Here is a 25,745-nt window from a genome sequence, read left to right as displayed (position 1 = left end):
CTCTTCTGTAGCCCTGAAGGGCACGCCAGAGACACCTGCAAAATCTGGCAGAAGTGGCCACCTGCCTATCAATCCCCAACCCCAGCCAGCAGGAATGACATCAATGGCCTGGCATGGAGAGGTCATTGAGATGGGTAGCTGGCACCACTGGGAAATGATGAAGCCGAGGAGTCTTGCCCCAGGCAGGATCCTTTTCCACCATTAACTAGTGGAGGGAAAACTGAAGGAAAAGGACAGTGTAAGGTGGAAGTGATTACTGGAATACCAATACTGCTGAGGAGGGGGTGGGTGCCCAAGACGGGGGCCATAGTAATAATAAGAATAAGCAAGAATAATAATTAGTCTTCTATGCTTTAAGAAGGTATTATACTATAAGGTTATAGCTACAGAGTCAGGCCTGGAGTCAGGAAAACCAGAGTTCAAATCTGGCCTCAGATGATTAGTAGTCATACAACTGGACCTGGACAAGTTGACTTAACCCTTTTTGCCTCGGTTTCCTCATCTGTAAAATGAGATGGAGAAGGAAATGGTGAATAACTTCAGCATTTTTGCCAAGAAAACTCCAAGTGGGGCCATGAAGAGTTGGGCATGACTAAAATGACTGAACAACTATGGTAAGATTTGCAAAGTACTAGAGAAATATTATCTCATTTTATCCTAACAATAACCCGGCTATTATTATCCCCATTTTCTGAGCAGAAAAATTGAGGAAGATCAAGATTAAGGGACTTTCCCAGATTCATATAGCTGATAAATGTTTGAGGTCAGATTTGAACTCGGGTCTTCCTGATTCTACAGGTTAAGCTCTTTGCATTACATCTTAAAAAGAGAAGCAGAAGAGACAAAGGGTTATGGACAAGAATTGTCCTTGGGACAATGGGATCAAAAAATTGTAAAATTGACTCCTCAATGTCACAGCTCAGGTATTCTGGTCAGCTCTGAGTGGTTCACTACTGTAGGAAGGATATTAATAACATGGAGGGTCTTCCAAGGACAGTCACCTGACTGGGAGGTGACTTAAGGATTCTGGGATTTTGAAAGGCATTGTCAATGGCAATTCTCAGCTTCATCATGGAGTGTATTTTGGGCTCTAACTACATGCAAGTCTGTGTGACACACCCCTGCCCCCAGTTTCTCATCCATTCTTTTCTACTTTCTTCCAATGGTAACTGAACTGGGCTATCTGAGATTGCCAGTGACTTGGTTTCCTGGGCAAATCCAGCCAGTAGCCTCCAGGAACATCTTGTTATTAATCATGTGTGGGTGCAGGCTTTTATATCCATCTGTCTGAAATGAAGGACCACTGGGCCCCAGAAGGATGAGGACTGTCAACATCATTTCTGCTATCCAGTGCCAAGCAGTGCCTGGGATATCCTAGGGGCTTCATAAATGTTTGCTGATTGATTGATTGATCTCGCCCTTTCAAGACCAACTGGCCGCTTGGAACTTTCTCAGCTTCCATCAGATGCAACTCCAATCTCACATTGAGCAAAAGGCTTTCTATGGTCCCCTTCCCCCCTCGTCCTCCTTCTCTCCTTCAAAGTTACTTTCTATTTAGGCTATAACTCTTGAATGTACATGGTTGTTTGTTGTAAAAGAGAATCTCCACTGTAGCATTCCCTACCAAGGGTTGGCCATGCAGGCCCGGATGGTACATGGCCGTAATCTCAGTTGTCCAGAGGCTGAAGTTGGAGGGGTTCTTGAGCTTGGAAGTTCTGGCCAACAGTGGATCCTGCAGATTCAGCATCAATGTGGTGAATCTGCAGGTGCATGGGGAGTGGACTGGGGAGGAGAGTGCACCTGGCTGCTTAAGGGGGTTGGAAATGGAACAAATCAAAGCTTCCATGTTGATTAGAAGTGAGATCTGGTCCACTTTGTTAAAGAATATTGAGGCATCAGATGTGATTGATTGCCTGTTGATAACTTCCATCTGGGAAGAGATTGGGAAACTGGCTCTTCAAAAATCCCGAAAACAATAATGACCATAAAACCCAAAGCAAAAATAAGTGGTTGTCTGGTTTTTACATTTAGAGTTTGTTGAACAAACAACTCTGTGACTATTGGACAGGGAAATGTGAAGGAATGAATGAGCATTTATAATGTGGGCCAAGCACTGTGATGCATACAAATACAAAAACACAGATAATCCACATTCTCAGAGAGTTTACATTCTTTTTTATTGATATTTTATTTTATTTTTCCAATTATATGTTATAGAAGTTTTTACTATTCATCCACAAGCATATGCATAGTTTGAAGTTCCATGATTTCCTTTCACCCTCCCTTCCCACCCCCTCCCCTCAACACTGAACAGTCAAATGAATATGGTACATACACATTTGTGTTTAACATGTTTACAATTTAGTCATTTTCTGTATGAGAAATTAGGATTAAGGGAAAAGAAAGAAAACCAGGAGATGGGAAAGAAATATATAACTGAAATTTTAAAAAAAAGTGAATGTAGTGTTTATTGTTTCTGTGGGGTTTTTGGTTTTGTTTTGTTTTTCTTCTTCTGGATGGGGATAGCAGGGCCCATAGCTGGTCTAATCTGGTTGTCCTAGCTCTCTGAACTGCAGAGAGGAGCTGCTTCCATCCAGGTTGATCAACTCACAAAGTTGTTGTTACTATGTACAGTGTTCTCTTGGTTCTGCTCCCTTTGCTCAGCATCAGTTCCTGTAATTCATTCCATGCTTCTCTAGAGTCTGACCATTCAGGGTTTCTTTTTTGGGGGGGTGGTATATCAATGGAGTTAAGTGATGTGCCCAAGGTCACACAGCTAGGTAATTATTACGTGTCTGAGGTCAGATTTGAATTCAGGTCCTCCTGAGTCTAGGGTCAGTACTCTATCATGTCACCTCTATCTACTGTGCCACCTAGCTGCCCCCATTCAGGGTTTCTTAAAGACCAATAATATTCCATAACATTCATCTATCATAACTTGTTCAGCCATTCCCCAATAGATGGGCATCCCCTCAATTTCCAATTCTTTGCCACTACAAAAAGAGCTGCTATGATGAGGGTTTACATTCTAAGAAGGGAATATACCACCTACCAAGGTGTCATCAAAGTCATAGGTATGGACTACTGATTAACACGTCTTTCCAGGAATGGTAATGCTACTTTGAGGGGGAAGCATAAACACTGAGTAGGAAGAAGATGACGCCAGAGTAGTTTGCAGATTGCGTTAGAGATGGTGAACTCTCACCTAGCACCAGCAGAATGTGTAAGCTGGCTGGGGAGTCTAAGAGATAGAGGTGGGAAGGGAGTCCTTCCAGTCAGATTTGGGAGGAAGAATGACATCTGTGAGGAATAGCAAAAGGACAATTTGGCTGGGAATGAGGTGTAATAGACACATTTTTCCTGAAGCTTTTTCACCATTTTGCTGATAATACTCTGGGCTTTCCACTTATTTCCTTAGCATCTACTTCACATAGCCACAAAGGGACAGGTATTTATTCCTCTTTTACTGTAGAAAGGATTTTTAGATGCCCAGAACTAGGCGCCACATCATACAATTTCAGATTTAGAAGCGACCTCCCAAGTCATGGAGTTGTACCAGAGTAGGAGCTCTCTCATCAACATCCAGGACAAGTGGGCCTAGTCTTCACTTAAAGCCCAGTGACAGGGAACTCATTACCTTCCTAGGGCAAATCATGCCATTTGGGGATGAGATTAATTACTAGTAAGCTTCACACAGAGTTAGAGAGTTCTGAAGGATCTCATTGAGCACCTACTTCACCCCATTCCAATCACCTTCAATCTACCTCTTCCAGAGACCTGACAAGTGACCATGCAGCCACTATTTGGAACTCTCTAATGGAGGAGACCACTCTCATCATGGCAGCCCACTCTTTGGGTCAGCTGTAAAGGTAAAGAAGTTTTCTTTTTTCTTATTTTTTTTTGGCAAGGCAATGGGGTCAAGTAACTTGCCCAAGGCCACACAACTAGATAATTATTAAATGTCTGAGGCTGAATTTGAACTCAGGTCCTCCTGACTCTAGGGCCAGTGCTCTATCCATGGTGCCACCTAGCTGTCCCTAGAAGTTTTCTTAAAATTTAGCTTAAACCTGTCTCTTTACAACTTCCAATCATTGATTCTGGTTCTGCCTCAGAGACCAATAAGTCAAGTCAACACATTCTTTTTAAGTATCCTAGATGGGGCTAAGTTGTGGGGTTTTGCACGAGAGAAAAAAACAAACTAAAAAACAAAAATAGAGAACAAGTCTAGTCCTTCTTACATATGACATCCATTCCAAATTGGAAGTCATATGGTGTGTGTGTGTGTGTGTGTGTGTGTGTGTGTGTGTGTACTCTGACCTTTTTTTCAAAATCAGACCACCTAGCTAGTCTGCCTCTTAGGGTTCTAGGTTATCCCTGAGCCCCCCCTTTTTACTAGAACCCCTTTCCCCCTTAGTTGCTTAACATCAATCAGCTTTGACAAAAGGATATTTAATTTTAAAATAGTTTTTACACTAATACTTCCAAAACATACTCTCTCCTATATTACCTTGATCCCTGGGGAACTAAGCTTAGAAGTTAGCTCCTAAGTTTCCAGTCAACTTTATAGATCTGTGTGATGTTATGTGGCTTACATCACACACCCGTATGTAAGAATATACACAGCATTGGTCCCACTAAATTCATGACCAGATAGATGTGTCATTCTAGGTGAGTCCCAAGGTCACCACCACTGTTCCCAGCTGCTCGAGAAGTAGACACAGGAATGGTTCTACCCCGAGATTCCAATTCCCATCTTACCATTCCTAAAACAGGTGAAAAAAGCCAAGGCCCCAGGCATGTTTCCCGAGGGTCATATGTTCCCATGGTGGGAGGAAGGCTAGAAGGCCTCCAGCCAAGCCCTCCCAGATGTGAATAAACAAAGAATGGGTTCAACCTAACCCAGGCCTTTATGAAGACATTTTTGGCCACTCAGCCAAACATAAACAGATCTTCTCACCGTGTTATTAGCCAACTGGAACCAGTTAGAGAATGTCTGTGGATATTCAATAATCTCTCCTGGGCACTTCCCTTAGAGATGCCATTATAATTCCATGATTCTCTCCAAAGCCATCTCCCAACCTCTTCTATGAATTGAGGATGTCTGGGAAGACCATCCTCCTAAACAAAAGCTGAGAGCATATTAACCCCCTCAATTCTTCTGTTTTACAATGGTGAATTTGTTGAGCATCTACTGTATTTGGAGCACTGTTAGGAATTCCATAATGCCAGAGCCTGGAGTTTCTGGCTCCTGAGTAAGGTTTCCAGAGATGCTCCTGGAGCCAGAAGAAAGTTGGCAAGGTCTCTGGCAGGAAGCACTGAGAATCCTATCATGAAGAATTTCTCCTAGCCTTGGCTCCAGTGGATTCCCAGATAGATTCAGGGATTTCTGAAGCCTGAAATTCAAATTTAATCCAATTTGACAAGATTTCCTCTGTGTGTTAAGCCCTAGGCAGACAAAAGACAAAACTAAAAAAGCCACTAGTACACATGCCACACAAGGCTTGCCCTCATGGAGTTGACATTCTAGGACAGAGCAGGGAAGAGAACTCCAGGAATGTGGATCATTAAAATAAACTATTTAAGCTCTCTCCTGAACTCAAGTCCTGTAGCATTCACTGTCGCCTACTCATCATGAACTAGCTATCCCGTAGGCATCTCAAATGCAACATGATCCAAGCAGAACTAATTCATCGATCTTTCCCATCCCCCAAATGTTTCCTTCCTCGACTTCATTATTATCGACCAGGCCACCATCTCCTCAGTCACACGGCTGCATTGTCGGTTGTCACCCTCAACTCCTCATTGTCCTTCCCCCAGAATACTGAATCCTTTGCTAAATCTTGTCATTTCTACCTTCTCAGTAGCTCTTGTGGGAGCCTCCTTCTCTTCACTCCCTCACCCACCCCCTTGCTCAAGCCCCCCCTCTCTTTGGATTAGACTGCATTAACTTTGATGGATCCCCCACCTCTGCCCTCTCCCCTCGACAAATCCTTCCTTCCATCAGCTGCCATAATTTTCCTAGAGCTGGGGTCTGACCACAGGACCTGAGTTTCAGGAGAGAGTTTAAATAGTTCATTTTAATGATCCATGTACCTGGGCTGGTTTGCCCCTCCTTAGGTGGGCCTCTGCTCCCAGGAGGTCAGCTAGGTAGCTCAGTGGATAGATCACTAGCCTTGGATTCGGGAGGCCAAAAGTTTGAATCCAACCTCAGAAAGTTGCCACCTACTAGCTGTGTGACTTTGTGCAAGTCACTTAACCCTCATTGCCTCACATCTAGGGTCATCTCCAGTCACCCTGATTTATATCTGCCCATTAGGTCCAGATGACTCCCAGAGGAGAAAGTGAGGCTGGTGACTTAGCTAAGCCCCCCTCACTTAAATCCAATCCATATGCATGGCATGGCATCACTCCCTGAAGTTGTGAATCTTCTTCCAAAATGAAGGACCGACATTGTTGTGGTTGTGGTTGTTGGTTTTCATGTATCTACTGCTCTCTCTCTCTCTCCTCCTTTTCAGTAGGGTATAACCCTTCCCTGGTCCCCAGGAAGGGGACCCCAGGGCTGCTAAATGTAGATGACCTTTTCTTGGCTTCCCTATCTTCTATGGATTTAGTTGTCTCCATGTTTTCTCCTCTTTAAACTGGCAGCTCCTCGAGGGCAGAGTCTCTACTGTTACCTTCCTTTGGATTTCTAGGTCTTCATACTGTGTCTGCTCCTGTGAATTAACATTTGCTGAGTTGACTTGATCTACAAAGTCTTTGGAGAGAAAGGAATCTCTAGTGGTTAGGAAAGGTTACTTGAAGGAGGAGTCACTGGAGCTGAGCCTGGTCAGGAGCTAGGAATTCCAGTGGGTGAAGGGGAGGAAGAAGAGCACTCTGGGCCTAGGGGACAGCTGGTCCAAAGGCGTAGAGAGGTAAGATCGAGTGGCACTTAGGAGGACCCTGGAGTCGCCAGTTTGGCCAGAACAAGGAATGCCGGATGGGAAGTGATGCCCAATTGTCCAGGGAAGATAAACACCAAATAACTTGGGTTGGCTACCGTCCTTTACAGGCTGACTTGACTTCTTTCTCATGAGAGTAAAAGGTCAATTTTAGGTTGAGAATGTTATTTGAAATGAATAATCATTTATGAAAGCCTGGGAAAGCTTATTTAAAACTTCCATTTTAGAAAAAGTCAAAAATTAAGAAATAACATTTCTCTGCAGTAAAATCCTTTCTGGATTTCATTGTGTTAAGGTGAGTTAGGGCAAGACCAAAGGACTTCTTTTTAGGCAAATGAATTAAGAGGACTCAGTCAAAAGTCTGACACCAAGGGTGTCTCTTATCTTGCCAGGAACGGATGATGATGATTTTGTTTTTGAAGAAGATCATGACATCAGAGAGATGATGCCCTAATATACCCATGAATTGGATTTGAGTGAGGGGGGCTGGGCTTTGACACCAGTTTCCCTTTCTCCCTTGGAGCTATCCGGGTCAAGTGGCCAGACAGGACTCAGGATGACTGGAGATGAGTCTGGATGTGAGCTAGACAGGGCTAGTGACTTGTCCAAGGTCACATAGCTAATAAGTGTCTGATTTGAACTCAGATCCTCCTGACTTCAGGGACTCCACTGTACCATCTAGTGATAATGATCCATCATCACCAAACACCCTCTCTAGGTCTAATCCCAGAAGAGATTGGTGCTAAGCCGTACCTTGGTCACCAAGAAACAATTCAGTTATTGAGAGCAAGAAGTCCCTTCCAGAAGGAATTAAATATTGACTATTGATTTGGAATGTTAACCTCAAATGTATATCCGTGTGTGTGTGTGTGTGTGTGTGTGTGTGTGTGTGTGTGTGTGTATGTATGTATCCATACTTATCCTAAAATGTAACATCAAAAAAGATTTCTAAAAATGTTATATCAAATAGTCTTAAAGCACATCAATCTGAGGGCAATCTGTCTTTCTGTCTCTTATCGCTCCTTTATTCCAATAAAAAATTGCTTTTGGTAGACTTGAGCCTAAAACACAGAGTATAATAGTAATTTTTTTTCTATATGCTTCAGACAAGCTAAACCACAAGTCTAGGGAAAAGAAAAAAAAAAACAAAGACAGCCCTTGACCTCGAAAAATTTATGCTCTGATACGGAGAGGCAACACCCCAAAGGGAGTGAGTCGAGGCCAGGAAGGGGCACTTTGATCCCGAAAGTCATCAGGACGGTGAGTGGGGCCATAAGAGAATCAACTAGCATACTCATTCCGGAACCAATGGAGGAGCTGATTTGATAGTGAAGTAATAGCAGAAAGGTGATTAGTCATGAACACCTTAGTTTAAATTACGTGATCAGATTAGATGCCAGATTAACTGAAGGCTCCAGACCTGGGAGACCTGGGAGGGAAAGATTCCAGGCTGGGGCAGGGCTACTCTAAGGACAATATGCACCAGAAGCATTGGGGGCACCTTTGGGGGGGGGGGGGAAGAGGGGAGGCAGGCTTTCAAAAAGGAGAAGGCAGAGAAAGAGATAAACAAGTTTATTTCACAATCTGACCTTGGGTCGGTCCTGGGACATGACAATCTTGGGGAGTTGTCAGGGTCAGACATGGAAGATCAGCCCAGCTCTGAGGCAAGAGGGGCAGGAAAGTCCAGTGGACAGAGCCAAACAGCTGCCTGGCTTTGGGGTGAAGATCTTAGGATCCTGGAAATGTCATTTCGGAAAAGCAGTCTATGGCATGAGAATCTCATTGGAGGGAAGGAAATCTCCTAAATAAACTGCTAAAATGGCAAGGAATAATAGATTCTAGGTGACCCAGTGGAGAGAGGGCTGCTGGCTTTGGAGTTAGGCAGATCTGAGTTTAAATTTGACATCATATACTTTCCAGCTGTATTGACCCTAATTGACCCTAAAGTCAATTAGCCTTGATCAGTCTCAACTTCCTCATCTGTAAAATGGGAATGATAATAATAGGGGAATAATACTTCCTTCCAGGGTTGCTATAAGCATCAAATGATCAGATATGTAAGGAAATTTATTGATCTTACACAGTGACATCAATGCTGGCTGGACCAAATCTTTCTAGATAAATCTAGAAGTGAAGGCTCAGACAAAGGTGATTTTTAAAGTCCCTACTAAGTCTTCATCTATGATCCTAGGAGCTGGATTCAAATCCTGGATCTGCCACTAACAAGCTGTGTGAAACAGGTCAATCTCAGGGTTTCAGCTTCCCTATGGGAGTTGAAGGGAATTGGACGAGACTCCAGTCTTTGCATTCATTTCTGGGAGCTTTACTATATGGGACATTGAGAACCAAGGTGGTGCATTCATGAAAGACCAACAAACAGCTTGGGGGAAAATTCTAGAACCCTTGTCACTCTAGGAATCCTTGAAGGAAATGATGGGTGGGTTCATTCTAGAAAAGATGGAAGAGATGGACCCAATGGCTCCCAACACTGATAGATTGTTACATGAAAGAGGAAGTAATCTCTATTCAGGTGTAGTTTGGACTGGATGCCACTCATGTCCATTCCAATTTTGATTCTCTGTGAAACTTATGCCCAAGGACCAGTGGGCAAGAGTTACAAAGAGAGAGAATTTTTCTTTAGTAGAAAGAGGAAAGATTTTCTAAATAAATGGAACTTGACCCACATGGAATAGTGGATCTCAACAGGCAATGAGCTCCTTGTCCCTGGAGGCATCCAAGAGAGCCTTTGAGATCCTTCAGTTAGCAAATCTATAGAAGGACCTAGAGCTATGCCCAAGATTCAATGAGTACAAAACTTGGACCATGGGCAAGGCTCCATGAAGGTAAGTGGCTGCCTTCCCTCCCAGAGAGCAATCACTCTTTATAATTGGAGCAACTTATTGCCACAGATCTCTAAGTATTTCTTTTAAAAACAACCCAACATTAATTTGCTAAACTTAATCACAAATTTGTAATTAAAAATTGTAACTAGACATGGTTTAATGGAGAACATCTTCCAAGGCCTCCCCGCCTCCATTTTACAGCTGAAACTAAGACCCAGGGAGGGACTATCTGTGACTCTCCCAAGATCACACAGGCAGTAATGTCAGAGTCTGGCCTTAAGACCAGATTCTTGAACTCCAAAGCTAGTGGTCTTTCCATTTTGTCCCTGGCTACAGACATGGGGGGATGCTTCTTCTCTATAGGCCACCTCTTCAGTGGGGACGTCATTCTCCGGTCCTTGTTTTGGGTTCCTTTGTCAGTAGCTTTGCACCTTCAGGATGCCCTGGCTGTGTTCCCTTCTTCCAGGAGGAAATCTCTTCCCCCTTCTACAAAGAAGTATAGGGGAATTCTCTAGAAGAAAGGTTTTTGACTTTTCTTGTGTCATGGATCCCCCTGGGCAGGCTGGGAAGCCTGCTCAAAAAAGCCTTTCTCAAAAAAGCACAAAACAAAAAACATGATTATGAAAAAAAGCTCAATTATATTGAAATACAGTTATTAAAAAGATTTTCTTAGAAAGAAGTGCATGGATTGTGGATTCTCTAGGGGATGGTACAATTCCCATTCCCATAGGGTTGCACCTATTCATTGGGCTGCCCTACCCACAGCTGCCTCAGCATCCCAGGTCCTCACAATTGAATTCATATCAGGTACAATGCAAATGACAAATAGAATAAACTCCATTTGGGAGATTCAAGCCAAACCAAATCAAGAGGACCCAAGATGGTGGTGGGGGAAAGTGTGGTATTTCTTATTTCTTGTTCATTATCCTCTTGTTCTTTTAGATTATTTTTCCCTTGATAAGGAAACATTAGTACTTTCCATCTCAAAGCTATAGACCTCTGTGCTTCTCTTTACTCCTCAGTTTTGAAAATAAGATACTTTAGAAGAAAAAGACCTTAACTGGTTTAAAGACAAGACACTAGACCTGAATTCAAATCCTGATTTTGCTTCTTACTCCCTATGTGATCTTGGATAAGTCATTTGAACTCTCCAGGTAGAGAGACAGAGACTGAGAGAGTCCAAAGAGAGACTGAAAGAGACAGTCAGAGATATGTGTGTGTGTGTGTGTGTGTGTGTGTTTGAGAGAGAGAGGGAGGAAGAGGGAGATGGGAAGACAGAAGAAGGAGGGCTTACCTATCAGGAATAATTCCGTTTCTTCCTTAGAAAGTGAGGGGCTTGGAAGAGATGACCGTCCTGGGTGACCATGCTTTGGGGCTGAATTACATGACCTCCCTGTACCTCATTTTCCCCACCTGTAATGAGGGCATTGACCTATCTTCTACCCCACAATCTACGAATCTGCAATCCTAGAAATAGAAAGAGTACCTTTGCCACTAATGGGATTCAGCAAATTAAGACAGTTAATTGGCGTTTGCTTGCCTGTAGCCATGGCAGGTGCTATAAAAAGAGAATAATAAACACACAGTAGTGGAATATCTCCCAGAGACCACAAAGCTGGCCTTCACTCAGACTGAGGAGGGAGTGGGGTCACCAAGCATCATGATCTAAGGGCACACCCCCATGCCCAGAATATGTCCCTCCTCTGGGTCTTCCAAGCTACCTGAAGTCTTTCCCTTAAAACACAGATTTTGGCCTGGAAGAGACCTCAGAGTTCACCTAATCCAATCTTCTCATTTTACAGATTAGGGAACTGAGGCCCAGAGAGGTGATTGGTTTATGTGAGTCCCAAGGTTGAGGACTATCAATCCAGTTCTCTCCAATGGGGCACTAGGAGGTAGAGGAATTCCCACTTGATAGGCAGAGGGAAAAAAATGGGAGAGGAGTTAATGGAGGCCTAGAGACAGGTGATTTATGATGGTAGAATGATAGGAAATGGAATTGATTGGGAACTAGGGACTTAGCTGAGACCCCCTGAAACCACAAAGATATGAATAAGAAGAGGCTGGTCTCTAGGCACCTTCTTAAACCTTCAGAATGAGATCTCCTTTTAGCCTGCCTTAGAGAAAAGTGGGAGTCAGATCAAGGGATCAAATTTTCTGACTTGTATGAACAAGCCACAGACAACCACCCTGCTCCCCGCCCCCCCCCCCCCCAGCATCTCTTGAGCCAAGGCTGTTGGGAGAAGGAGTTATCACATAGAGAGTCTTCGATGCTGATGCCAACTCAGGCCCTTCTCCTACTCTTATTTCTCCAAAACTTTGGGAATTCATGATTTCATCCAAGTCTGCATATCTTTTAACTGCATCTACCTAAAAGATGAAACATGCTTTTAAGTCATCCCAGAAACCCTTGCAGATAAAACTTGGCCCGGCTTTGAATCTCCCTTTCTGTTCTTGCCCTGGAATGCTTGGCAAATAGACGTAAGAGTGTGTTGTTTTGGCATCCGAGGAGAACGTGTTTGCTTCCAGTTGGGCCTTTGAGCCTCCAAGCACCAACAGAACAAAAACGGTCAGTCTCGGGCCCTGGCTCCTTCCCTGAGCTTCATAGTCAAGCTTTGAATTCTGAGCTTTGAATAACTTGGAACCTCTGCCCAAGCAACAGAAGAAGGCGAGATCAAAAACCAGGCCCGAGGACCATTTGCTGCCGACTCCAAGTCAGACCCCTTCCTTTCCCTCTTTCAAAACATGGGTTATGAAAAGCAGACCCTGCCTGGGGGCCAGACCCTTCTCAACCACAGGGATGGAAAGCTCTGCTCACTCTGTATGAGTTCTTTAAACACACACACGCATACACACACACACACACACACACACACACACAAACACACACACACACACACACACACACACACACACACACACACACACACACACACAAACACACACATCTGACCTTCTGGAAACTTCTCCAACTTTCAGTCAGTAAGTCAACACTTCTTATGATCCCTTTCATGTCTTGGCAGCCCTCCTCCCGCTTGGACCTTTGGGAAGTTAAGGGTCCTCAGCTGCCCCCTTGGATATGGCTTCCAAAGTCCTGTCACCTGTGGTTGATAGGAATTGGGGGACTGGACCATGGCCATGCTGACTGCTTGAGAGGAAAGGTGATCCATGGGGAACAGGATTCAGAATTTCATGCTAATAATATATTTATGTAATGACAGCTTTGTTGTTCAGTCATTTTTCAGTCGTGAGCCCTTATGGGATTTTCTTAGCAGAAATATTGGAGTGGCGGACTTTTTCTTCTCCAGCTTGTTTTACAGATGGAGAAACGGAGACAAATGAGGTGAGATGACTTGCCCAGAGTCTTACAGCTAGTAAGTATCTGAGGTTGGATTTGAACTCAGATCTTCCTGACTATACACATGACCCTCTATCCCCTGAGCCATCTAGCTGCCCTCATCATGACAAACATAATATATTTGATTATAATTATTTGAAACCAGTTACTTAATGGATAATGCACAGAGTGTTGGACTTGGAGAGAGGAAGACCTGGATTTGAATCCTGCTTATATGACCCTGGACAAATCACTTAACCTGTTTGCTTCAATATCCTCATCTGCAGGGGGCAGCTAGGTGGCACAGTGGATAGAGTACCAGCCCTGGAGTCAGGAGGACCTGAGTTCAAATCCGACCTCAGATACTTAATAATGACCTAGCTGTGTGGCCTTGGACAAGTCACTTAACCCCATTGCCTTGCAAAAACTAAAAAAATAATCGTCATCTGCAAAATGGGAATCAAAGCAGCTACCTTCCAGGATGGTAGTAAGGATCAAATGAGATAACACATGTATCACAAAAAGAGGCATATCCATGCTAGCAATCATTACAAGTTTTGTTTTCAGTAAAGTGGGTAAATGATTTCTTAACCAGCTAGTGTAAAATTTTTTTTAAAAAACAGGAAAAAAAGAAGGGAAAAGCCTGCAATTCCTCATTATCTAAATCTAAAGGAACCTTGATTTCCTCAACTATAAAATAGAGTTGAACAAGATGACCCCCTAAGGACACTTCTAGCTCTGCTTTGAAGCCAGGGTTGCATAATAGTCAGCTTTGGGAGAGACCTGGATTCAAATCCCACCCCTGGTTGGGTAAGCCTGGGTAGGTCCCTTAATTTCTATGAGCTTCAGGTTCCTTATCAAATAAGGATAATGACTTAGGTTAGAGAGGTCAGACACCAACGTCATAAAAGAAAGAAGCCCACTGTGCACGGGCACTGGGGATCCAAGAAACAACACTTTCTCACTGAGCTGGGAGCCTCAATAGGGGAGACAAGGACATAAATAAGCGTAAGATCCATGTAAAACACTTGGAAAATATAGAAGGAAGAGAACAAGCATTTATTAAGTGCCTACTATATACCGCACAGTATTAAATGCTTTACAGATATCTTCTCATTTAATCATCACAACCACTCTGGACAGTTGGTATTCTTATTATCCTCATTTTACAGAGGGGTAAACTGAGGCAGATAGCAATTATGTGACTTGTCCAGGGTCATCCAGCTAGGTTAGATTTGAACTCAGGTCTTCCCAACTCCAGACTAATTTTTTCTGTTTCATAGGCTAGAGGGTAGTTTCTGTGTCACTTGGTAGTTTTTTTCTTCTTATTGGGAAGGATTCATGCCTGGGCCAGTTGAAAGACCAAATGGTCCAGATTTATTTGTCGACCACAGAGGGATGGATTTTTTGTCCCTACCTTTCAAAACTCTTGTCCTCAAAGACCAAGTCTGAAAGAGGTTGGTCAAGGAGCTACTCACCTCCTTCCTCCCCACCCCCAATCCAAATCGGAATCTTTCAAGGAGACAGATTAACAATTGAGACTGTCTGCTCTAAAATCTATGTATGTGTAGATTCTCAAAAATCTTACAGCTGTGTGTTGGTGGAAGAAGAGTGTTCCATTGGTGATTCCATTGTATTCTTATGCAGTTAAGAAAGAACTGGTGGACAAAGACTCCCCTGATCTCTCTGGTGGCTGCAAGATTAGCCACTAATGAGCCTTAAACAGGGTTTCTTAAAGTCTCTCCTGAATGACTTCTCCTCCGGAGTTATCTGAGTGACTTGGGAAGTTTCCTTGGAAATCATTTGTACTTGGGTTCCATCTTGTTCATCAGGAAGAGCTGAGCTCTCCAAGGTATCGCCAATTCACCATTCTCATGGACTAGTCTGATGTTAGTGAAGAAGGAATTTATGGAGTCCTGGGGACTTCCGATCAGCTCCTGGAGGATCACAGACCCACTGAATTGAGCGATGTCATCAATCAATGACCAAACATTTATTAAACTCTTTCTACGTACCAGACACTGCACTAGATACTGAAAAGAAAGCGGTCTCGGCCCTTGAGGATCTGATAGTCTACTGGTGAAGACAACATTCAAATAACTAGGAACACATAAGAGACAGGCAGAGAAGGTGCCTTTAAGGAAAAGACAACAGCAGCTGGGGAGATGGGGTGGGGGGGGTTGGATTCCAGCTGAGTTTAGAAGGAAGCACCATCCATCGTTAGAGGCAAGGAAAGAGGGTGGTACTGAAGTGGGGGAGAGGCCCACATATGAAGGAAATCTCCCCTATCATATTTCCTGAGACAAGAGGCCATTCAGATCTGTTTGAAGGTCCCCAAGGAAGGGTAACCCACTATCTCTCAAGGCAACCTATTCTATTTCTGGAGCCAGATTCTTATGGAGTCAAATATTAAGTATTTCAATTTGATCTTTTATACATAGGAAATCAGCAAACAATATAAATCAAGACTTGATTTATTGTTTTATTGATTGACTGGACTTAAAATGCTGCAGAAAGTGAGAACAGTACCGATTAAACTTCAAAATTCATTGTGCAAACATCCCTTTGGCTCCACTTCCACCTCAACCAGTTGTTAAACATTCACCAGCATATCCCTCTGTCTAATTGTTAGGAAGTTTTTCCTGACTTCAAACCTAATTGACCTTTTTGCAACATCTACCCAATCATTGTTTCAGCTCTGCCCCAAAGTGTATGATTTCCTTCCTTGGATTGGATGAATCTTGAGTAGACTGAAGGACAATGCAGTGTTTTGCAGAGGGGAGGCAGAGGATCAGCCCTGAGTTACTAACCTGGGTGACTCTGGCCAGGGAACTTACTTTATCTGGCCTCAGTTTCCTCATTTGTAAAAAGAAGGGGTCAAGTTAGTGTCTCACTCCTCAACTCCAATTAATGCCACTTTGCCCTGGATGCCTTTCTCAAGGGAAGAGATCTTTGAGAGGTCAGAATTCATTCATTCCTTCAGTCACTTATTCAATAAATTAAGGCGCTACTATGGGCCAGCCACTGTTTTAAGTCCAGAATATTTAATATTTAATATTTAATAAAGAATATTTAAATTTCCCATTGGCAACTATAGGTTTAGGGTTAGGTAGCTAGATAACAGCAGGGATAGAGTGGTTGAGAAAATCCAAGTTCAAAACATGCCTCAGACACTTATTAGCTAAGTGACCCAGGGTCGGTCACTCAACTACTGCTGCCTCGGTTTCCTCAACCATAAAATGGGGATCATAAAAGCCCTAACCTCCCAGTGTTTTTGTGAGGGTCACATGAGGTCATGTTTGCAAATGCTTTAGACAATGTCCAGAACACAGTAGATATTTAATCGATGCTTATCTCTTTCCTTTCCCCTAAAGTAGTGACCCTGGAATAGCAGTGGTGATAGCAGTATCTATATTGGGAGCTGAGATACTCACCAAAGACAAATGAGACACATTCAGTTCAGACTACATGGGCACTGACTATCCTCAGACCCAATAGACAGTCACCCCCAAAGTAAAGTAACCTGGAAACCAGAAGCCTGGAACTGGGAGTGACCCCCTGGCCACATGTTCTCTCTAAACCTGAGACCCTTTCTTCTGAACTCCCTATGCACTGGTGAGAGAGTGTGTTCCAGACTTTTGAGGAATGTTTTTGGACCAACTTTTCTTCTTCTGTCACATTAGTAAATAACCCATTCTCAAACACAGTTTGGTCTTGCTAGTTGACAATAAATGTGGAGCACTCCAGATGGGGGCTCATGATTAAAACCCAGTTTTTCAGAGTTGCTCCCAGGGACTCTAAAGGGAGAAAGAGTCACCTGGCCTTTGGGGGTTTGACCAGCTAATATAAGTGGCAGTTTGGTGGGGGTGAAAATCCAAGCCATCTAAATGAAAAGGGGGTAGATGGACCAGCAGGGAGGGAGGAGAGCAAAGCAGGACAGGACCAGGCAGACGGGGAGAGTAGAGACACTCTGACCCCCCCCCCCCCCAATAGGTGAGAACCTCCTTGTATCATTCACTGCTTCAACTCAGTCCTATTATTTCTAGATTGTGAGTGTTAGCAGTTTGTTCCAAACTCAGCCTTTCTGACCATTAGATTAATAGATGCATAGCAAAATGAATGGAACCAATAAAACAATAAACTCAATGACTCCAACAATGTAAAGTGGAAAGAAAATAAAATGTTATGTGATTATAATAAGCAAGCATAGTTCCTGAAAGAAAGTTGTGAACTTGAACCTCACTCTCTCCCCCCTCCAAGACATGAGGGACTATGGGTGTGGAATGGGGTACATACTTTGAGACCTGGTGGATGGGTGAGTAGTTTTTGCTGAAGTATTTTTTTCTTCAAAGATTTTTATTACAAGGGCCAGTTCACTGGGTACAAGCGGGGAAGGGAGGTATTCAGAAATGAAAAAATCATGTTAAAACAAAAGCTTGGGAAAGGGAGAGGAACTGGACCAGTGACTTCATTGATTTAGGACCTTCTTGGCTGAGGAGGTCCCCCTCTCCTGATGCAGGGGGGCCTCTCCTCTGGAATTTATTGCTTTGAGCATTGAGAGGTTAAGAGACTTGCCCAGCCAGCATGTGTCACAGGTGGGACTCTGGCCCAGGTCTTCCTGACTTCTCTGGAACAAACAAAAGATGTCAATAATTTTTTTTAAAATTTTGATTCAGTGCCCCCGATATCTGGTCACCTAGGACAAAGCCCGGGTCATCCTGCCCTGGTTTCCTGTCCTGTGTTCTACACTGATGAAGAGCGTGAGCTCCTTGAGGGGAAGGGATTGGTTTGTTTCTCTCCTCTTATCTGTAATCACTGTTTAATACATGTTTGTTCAGTTGAATTGTAGCAAAATATTTCTGCTTTTCCTGAACAACCACTCCTCCTTGTCTGAGGAAGTAAATTACTTAGGCCTCTGCCTCCTCCTTCTCCACCTTAGGGTACCAGTAGCCCTGGTGAACCAGGGAAAAGCTCAAAACTGTCCCTCCACCGCTGGGGTATTTCCAAAGAGATGGGGGAACTTTGAGCCCAGAGACCGTGTGGCCCAATCAGATGATCTTTGGCCAGTAGAGAAGGGTCCTGGGCCTGGTATTGCCAAGTCCACCTTTGCCAGGAGCGCACAGAAATGTTCCTCTCCTGCCGAACAGAGAATCCAGTAAACAGTGTCGTGTCCTGGACTGCCTTGACCCAGACTTTCAGGAAGGCAGCTGACACATTGCCCAAGCTCGTGCTTACCCACACAGCTCGGGAGCCAACCAAACTGGAGGAGCTCATGTTTCCCAGCTGCTTTATGCACTCTCTGAATGTCTGGCTGGAAAATAAAACTGAAAACTCCAGAGCTGTAGCCCCACTTCTAACCAGAAACTGGAAACTGGTTTTCATTTTTATATTTATTTTCATGAAGTATCAGGAAACTCCACCAACAGAGGAAAGTGTGGTGCTGAACCCCTGTTAGTCAATAAACAAGAATGAAGTGCCTACCATGGGTCTGGGGCCATGCTTAGAAGGCTCAGGAGACACGAAGGATGTCATTCCTGCCCTCAAAGACCTTATATTCTAAGTAGGGAGGGGGACACTAGGCAAGCAACCCCATACAAACAATAACAGGAAAGAGTCAAGGAGGATGGATTGGAGAACCTGGTCTGTCATCCTTGGGGCAGGATAGAGGCTCCTAACCTGAAGTCTATAGTTCAAGATAACTGGATTTCTTCATCATCTAATGTATTTATTTTATTCATTTCAAACTGAGATTTTGAGATGGGGTCCCTGAGGTGTACCAAACTGACCAAGGGATCTAGGTCACGAAAAAAGGTTTGAGAGCCCTTGGGTTTGGGTATTGTCCACGCCTGTATGGTCCATACTCCTGCACCTCAGGGGCCTTAGCTTCCTTCAAGGTTTGGCTCAGGAGCTAGGCTACTTTCTCAGACACTCTGTCTGAACATATCTACTCCATGAATTTTCCCTCCTTCAGGGTCCTTAGTGCTTCACACCCATATTTGGAGGTTCATTATTGCATATTAAATATCTACTTAGGCAAATACTCCAACAGATCCATGATCTTGGTGATGTAGGTCCTTCCTCTCACCATGCAGATGGCAGCCAACCCTTGCCTGCTAATCTGATCCAGTAAAGCTCCCCTCCATCATCTCATGAGGACATGGGCACCATATTTTCGCAAGATATTGTTAAGATATAACAGGATGGTCACGTAGAGCAGCAGCTTTCAGCTTGATGAAGGAAAACTCATGAACAGTAAGAGCTGTCCCTAAACTCAGTGACTGCCTTTTGGGGGAGAGTGGCTCCCAAAATGGGAAGGGAGACCAGAGGACCAAGTGTTAAGGTAATATAGAAAGAGGGGCAGCTAGGTGGCACAGTGGGCAGAGCCCTGCCCTGGAGTCAGGAGGATCTGAGTTCAAATGTGACCTCAGACACTTAATAATGACCTAGCTGTGTGACCTTGGGTAAGTCACTTAACCCCATTACCTTAAACAAACACATTTTTTTAAAAGATGACTTAGAAAAATTGTTTAAATCAGAGTGGTTATACACACAGCCTAACAATGTATTGTCAAAACAGATTGAAATGCAATTAGAAAATGTTTAACATAAGAAATAAAAATATAATTAAATTTTTTTCTAAAATAGGAAAGTGGGCCAAGGTGGGGTTTTTTTGCATCTTTGTAATATGATGCTTGGTATTCAGTAAAGGCTTGTTGGTTGACTAGCGAGCAATGGGGATGAGTCAAAAAATCCTTAACCTTGAGATGAAAAGACTTCTTCACATATTTTTAGGCTTGTCACATGGAAGGAGGGTATGTTGACCCTGCTTTGTCCTAGAGTTCTAGGAAGATGAGATGGGAGTAGCATATTTCAACTCAAGGGAAAGAGAATTGTCCTAATAATTACAACACTCTCAAAGTCTCTGCTTGTTTGCGTTGGGGCCCAGGAGAGGAATGGGTCCCTTCACCCTGGAGATCTTCAGGAAAAGGATGGATGAACCCTAGTAGGGATCTCGAGGAGGAGAATTCTTCTTTGGCTTTGGCTTGGACAAGATGGCCTACAATGTCCTTTTCAATGAAGATTTCACGACAGGAGGGAGTCATCTTTGTATGGTGCTAAATGCCCTCGATCTAGAATAATAGTGTGTGGTATAAAAGTCCAGGGATGGGGTAACTAGGTGGCGCAGTGGATAGAGCACTGGCCCTGGAGTCAGGAGGGCCTGCGCTCAAATCTGGCCTCAGACACTTAATAATTAGCTCGGTGTGTGGCCTTGGGCAAGCACTTAACCCCACTGCCTTACCAAAAAAAAAAAAAAAAAAAAAAGACCAAACAAAAAAACAAACCTAAAACAAAATAAAAGTCCAGGGATGCTGCTCCTGCCTGTATGACCTCAGATAAGTAATTGTCTCCCTAAATCTCAGGTTCCTTATCTTGGAAATGAGAGAACTGGACCTGATGTTTACCAAGGTCCTTTCCAGTCTCTAAAAGAATGATTCTAATATTCTCATTTCACTAAAAGGTCACATTATACTTCTCAATGCAACCTAGGATTATGGTAGCTTTTTAAAAAAATTTTATTTTATTTTTCCAATTACATGCAATGGTGGTTCTACAACATTCATCCATTTGCAAGGTTATGAGTTCCACAATTTTTCTCCCACCCTCCCTTTCCTCTCCACTCCCCATGGAGGCAAACAATCTGGCAAAAGTTGTACCTGTACAACCGTGTTTTACAAATTTCCATATTAATCCTGTAAAAGAGGAATTAGAACTAAGGGGAAAAAAAACAAAAGAGAGAAAGAAAAAAAGAAAAAAAGAGAAAAGAAGTTTTAAAAAGTGAACACGGCCTGCTTTGCTCTGCATCCAGACAGTTTTTCTTCTGAATGTGGACGATATTGTCTATAACAGGGACTCTCAGGATTGTCCTTGATCACTGACCTGCTGAGAGGAGCTGCTTCCATCATAGTTGATGGATCATCACATGATGCTACTGTAAGGATGTTCTTCTGGTTCTGCTCACTTCACTTAGCATCAGTTCAGGCAAGTCTTTCCATGCGTCTCTAAAGTCTGGCCACTCATGATTTCTTGTAGAATAATAGTGTTCCATCACATTCATATACCACCACTTGTTTAGCCATCCCCAGTTGATGGACATTCCTCCAATTTCTAATTCTTTGCCAGGACAAAAAGAACTGCTATGAATATTTGTGTACATGTGGATCTTTTCCCCTTTTTTATGATCTCTTTGGGATATAGACTTAGTAGTGGTTTTGCTGAATCAAAAGGTATGCACAGTTTTATTGCCCTTAGGGCATATTTCATGGTAGCTTTGTTTGTTTTGGAAAGGCTGTGAGGTTAAGTGACTTGCCCAAGGTTACACAGCTAGGTAATTATTATGTGTCTGAGGCTGGATTTGAACTCAGGTCCTCCTGACTTCAGGGCCCGTGCTCTATCCACTGTGCCACCTAGTTGCCCATGGTAGCTTTTTTTGCCCAACATATCACACAGTGGTGCTTGCAACCCTTTCATATCCCCAGATCTTCTTCAACTGACCTTCTGATTTACCACAATTTCCCAGTTTTGAACATGGGAAACTGATTATTTGATTCCAAGTGTAAGATTTCACATTTATTCCTCTAAATCATGTGGCTCCAAATCACGGAACACCATGATCTCAGAACCATCAAAACTGAAGCGGACCTTACGGATGGTAGAAGATTGTGGTGGGAGGGTGTGAGAAGGCTGCAGAATCACATCAGTGAATGCCCAAATTGTTTTATGAGAGACACAGCATGAGAGTTAGCATCCGGGCTAGCCTGGAAGAAGGGTGGGTCAGTCATGCGATGGGAGTGAAGGATATTGGCCAGGCAACCAGAAACAATCTCTCACACACAAGAGAGTCTCAGTGGAGGATTTATGGAAGGATGTAGACAAGAAGCATCCAGGATGAGAAGAGGTGGTGGGGTATGAGCTGGCGTAGAGGGTAGAGCAGACGAGACCAGAGATTTGTAACATCCACAACAACGTAAAATAGAAATCACAGCCATAACAGTTTGTGATATGGTATATTAAGATTAGCAAAGCCCTTTATAAATATTGTCTTTCACCACAGCCCTAGGAAAGGATATTATTATCCCATTATTCCATTTGTTTTCCCAACAACCCATGAGATGAGTATTATGAGGTGAATTATTATTCCCAATTTAAGAAATGAAGAAACCAAAGCTCAGAGAGGTGGCCTGGTTTCCCTAAGGTCATACAGCATTTGAGAGCCTAAGGCTAGACTTAATCTTGGCTGGTGCTGCTGCCTTGTCCCCATCTGTAGCGTTTGGATATATTGCCTATTATTAGTCAGAGTGAGCAATCAACTCAACAAATATATCTTAATAACAAACATATGTACTGTGTTTCAGACCCTGTGCTGGGCCCTGGAAAGGCAAAGATTTTCTTTTTGACTCTCTGTCTACTTTACTAATGGGAAGCATCACATAGTATAAGACTTAGAGCTCATATACCTTATCTGCCAGACGTGGTGGAAGGACATTGTCTTCCTGTTTACACATGGCGATCCTTAGATGTGCACTCCCGCCCTCTCAAATACTTGCAGAGGATCTCTGTGGAGGTGACCTCGTGAATCTCTCCATCAGAGATCCTGCTTCCTTTGCACATGGCGGAGCACAAGACTGGTGTCATCCAAAGGCCAAGCATTCCAAGATCTTACTGACCTGGAATTCTTTGGTCTAGCATCCAGTAACAATGAGTCAAATTTTCTCCATAAAAGTGATCAAGTTTGCCGGGCATATCTTGTTCTTTATAAATCCCTGGAACTCATTACTCCCATTGTTTGTGGGTTGGGGGGAGAGACTAGATCATTTATCATGACCAGTTCAACCCTTGGACAAACCCAAGCTCAGTCCTTGATCCCAGGGTATTTCTGCATTTTTCCCAGGCCAGTAGTATCCCATGAACCTGCTGGTATCAGCCAGACAGGAGAGCCAGAGAAGGAGGGGAGGGGAGGCAGATTAGGACAATCTAGGGGTAAGGTGGGGTAAGGAAGGGCATCTTTTCTAGGATTTTACCTAAACTGTGCTGGAAATTTGTCCGAGTCTTATTTCTCATTCTCTCAATAATCCCTACAACTCAATAAAACTCACTATTCTTTTGTATCATACAACAAAACAAAGTGATGGAGGAATAAATCTAAGAATATTTTCACTTTTGCTATCAGAGCCATCTTCATTTCCCCCTGGATGATTCTTCATAGCTCCAAAAATAAACAGCAAGTTCATCCACAAATTAGATTGCATCAATTCCACCCCTTCCCCTGAACCCTTACAAAGATGTAAGGGGGATGGGGTTGGAAAAGAGAAATCTCAGTGGAAAGAGCCTTGAATTGAGAACCTTGGATGCCAGTCTCCAATCTTGCCTCTTGACTGCAGGCAGGTCACCACTCTCTCCAAATCCTAATTTGCCCAGCTTTAAAAGGAAAAGGAGGCATTTAAATGTTCCTTCAACATAATGTTCAACCTCAGTTGATGGTACTGGGATCCCAAGTCACTTCATTTTCCTCAGCTTAAAATACAGGAACTGAACACCATAACCTCTAAGGAAATACATCTTTAATTCAAATCTTGGGAACTCAAATCTTGTTGCATTTCTCACTCACTTAAATTCCCTTACCTTCAGTTTGCATAGCTTTAAAATGAAGGGGCTGATATGATTGATATGGAAATGTATTTCACATAACTATACATGAATAACCTATATTAGATTACTCTCTGTCCAAGGGAAGGGAAAGGGGAAGGGAAGGGAGGGAGGGAGGGAGAAAAATGTGGAAGTCAAAACCTTACCAAAAAATGATTGTTGAAAACTATCTTAACATATAGTTGGAAAATAAATGAATGAATGAATGAACAAAGAAACAAATAAGTAAATAAATTTAGAATGAAGGGCTAGACTAGATAGCCTTCAAGGGTCCTGTCCAGCTCTAAATTTGGGTTTGGATGCCTGTGGAGAACTAAGAATAACATCTGGCCAGCATGATCAATTAGCTTGTAGATAGAGCAATTGAGAAGACTAATGAAGGGACTGGCTCTAGGTCCCAGTGGGGTGACCATGCTGGGGGTGAAGAGCACTAGAGAGAAGGCAACAGAAGTTATAGGGGAAAAGCAAAGGAGAACATTTTCCAGGGAAAGTAGGCCTCCCTTCATCCAGACCTCACTTAGGTCCTTACCTTCATAAGATGGCAATGGAATTCAAGTTCAACCTAGAGACCAGGCTCTATGTAACCTGAGCTAGGCAAGAAGGCTCCTGTCTGGCCTGGAAACCAGCACAAAAGATGAAATAGGGATAAATTGGGGTCAAACAAAATCCAGTACCATGATTCTGGGTAAGTGATTTTGCAGTCATGAGTTTTCTCATAGCAAAATGGGAATAATATTATCTTCAGGACCTACCTCACAAAGTTGGTTAAGGACACAAATGAGATATTGCAATGAGAAAAATGTATTTGCAGACTCCAAGACACCATTTTCAGCACCAATTAGCGTGATTCTTTAATATTGAAAACAATTTATCGTTTGTTACTTATTTATTATTGATCATTTGTTACTGATATGTCAATTTTATTTTTGATATAATTGATAATACTTGGTAATAGCATTATGGCTGATAATGAGAAATATTGTTATTGAACATAATTGATAAACATGTCAATGATTATTATTTATAAGAATTTATTATGAGAATTTTTTATTATTACTACTACTACCAATAAAGAAAGTATAGAGAGGTGGCAGATAGCTGGCTTTGAAACCTGCTTCAGAGTAAGATCTGAAATTCCCATCTCTGATACCCCTTGGCTGGGTGACCCTAGGCAAGTAAGTGGCTAAAGCTCACAGTTCACCCCAAAACACTCTAAGTCTATACTTTACAAAAAAAGGTGTTGGCCTGCTTTGATAGAAGGAATTCTCAGTGTCTCTGAAACAACAGGCCCAGTCCCTATCCCTGTCTCCATTTATGTCTTCTGTGTTTGGCCAGACCAATACTGGCCTAAGATTTCCTTAGGGAGTAAAGGAAAAAGAGTTATTTGTGACCTTCAAGTCCCCGTTGAGGCCTGGATGTGTCTACCATCCTAAACCAAAGGACACATTTTATCTGGATCATCTTGATCAATGGATCTGCAGATGAAACCTCTATGTTTCTCCTTATTCCCCTTTCTTCTCTTTTTATTCTTTATTTATTAAGACACTTTGTCACTTGGAAGATTATTGATTGAGACTATTGATGAGGCCTCCGTTCAACAATGTCCATTAGAATGTTACCATGACTAGGTCTTTGATGATTGTGAGGTGGGAAAATCCTTGTCTTTGTGGCCAAAGGGATAATGACCCCATGGTGAACTAGACCGGTCCTCAGACAGAAAACCTACACAGCTTAGTCTCATATCCAGGAATAGTATAATATCTAGGGGGCAGAACTTGGAATTGGGCAGGCTTGAGTTCAAATTCAGACTCAGATACTTCCTAATTATATTATGCTGGGCAAGTCAGTTTCCTCATCTGTAAAGTGAATTGGATGATCTCAAGCGTCCCTTCTTGCTATAAGTCTATGGTCCTATGAATGTCT

This window comes from Macrotis lagotis, chromosome 2 (genome assembly GCF_037893015.1).
Source record: "Macrotis lagotis isolate mMagLag1 chromosome 2, bilby.v1.9.chrom.fasta, whole genome shotgun sequence".
NCBI classification, from domain to species: Eukaryota; Metazoa; Chordata; class Mammalia; order Peramelemorphia; family Peramelidae; genus Macrotis; species Macrotis lagotis.
The sequence above is the reverse complement of the archived record's forward strand: the minus strand, read 5'-3'. Positions refer to the sequence as shown.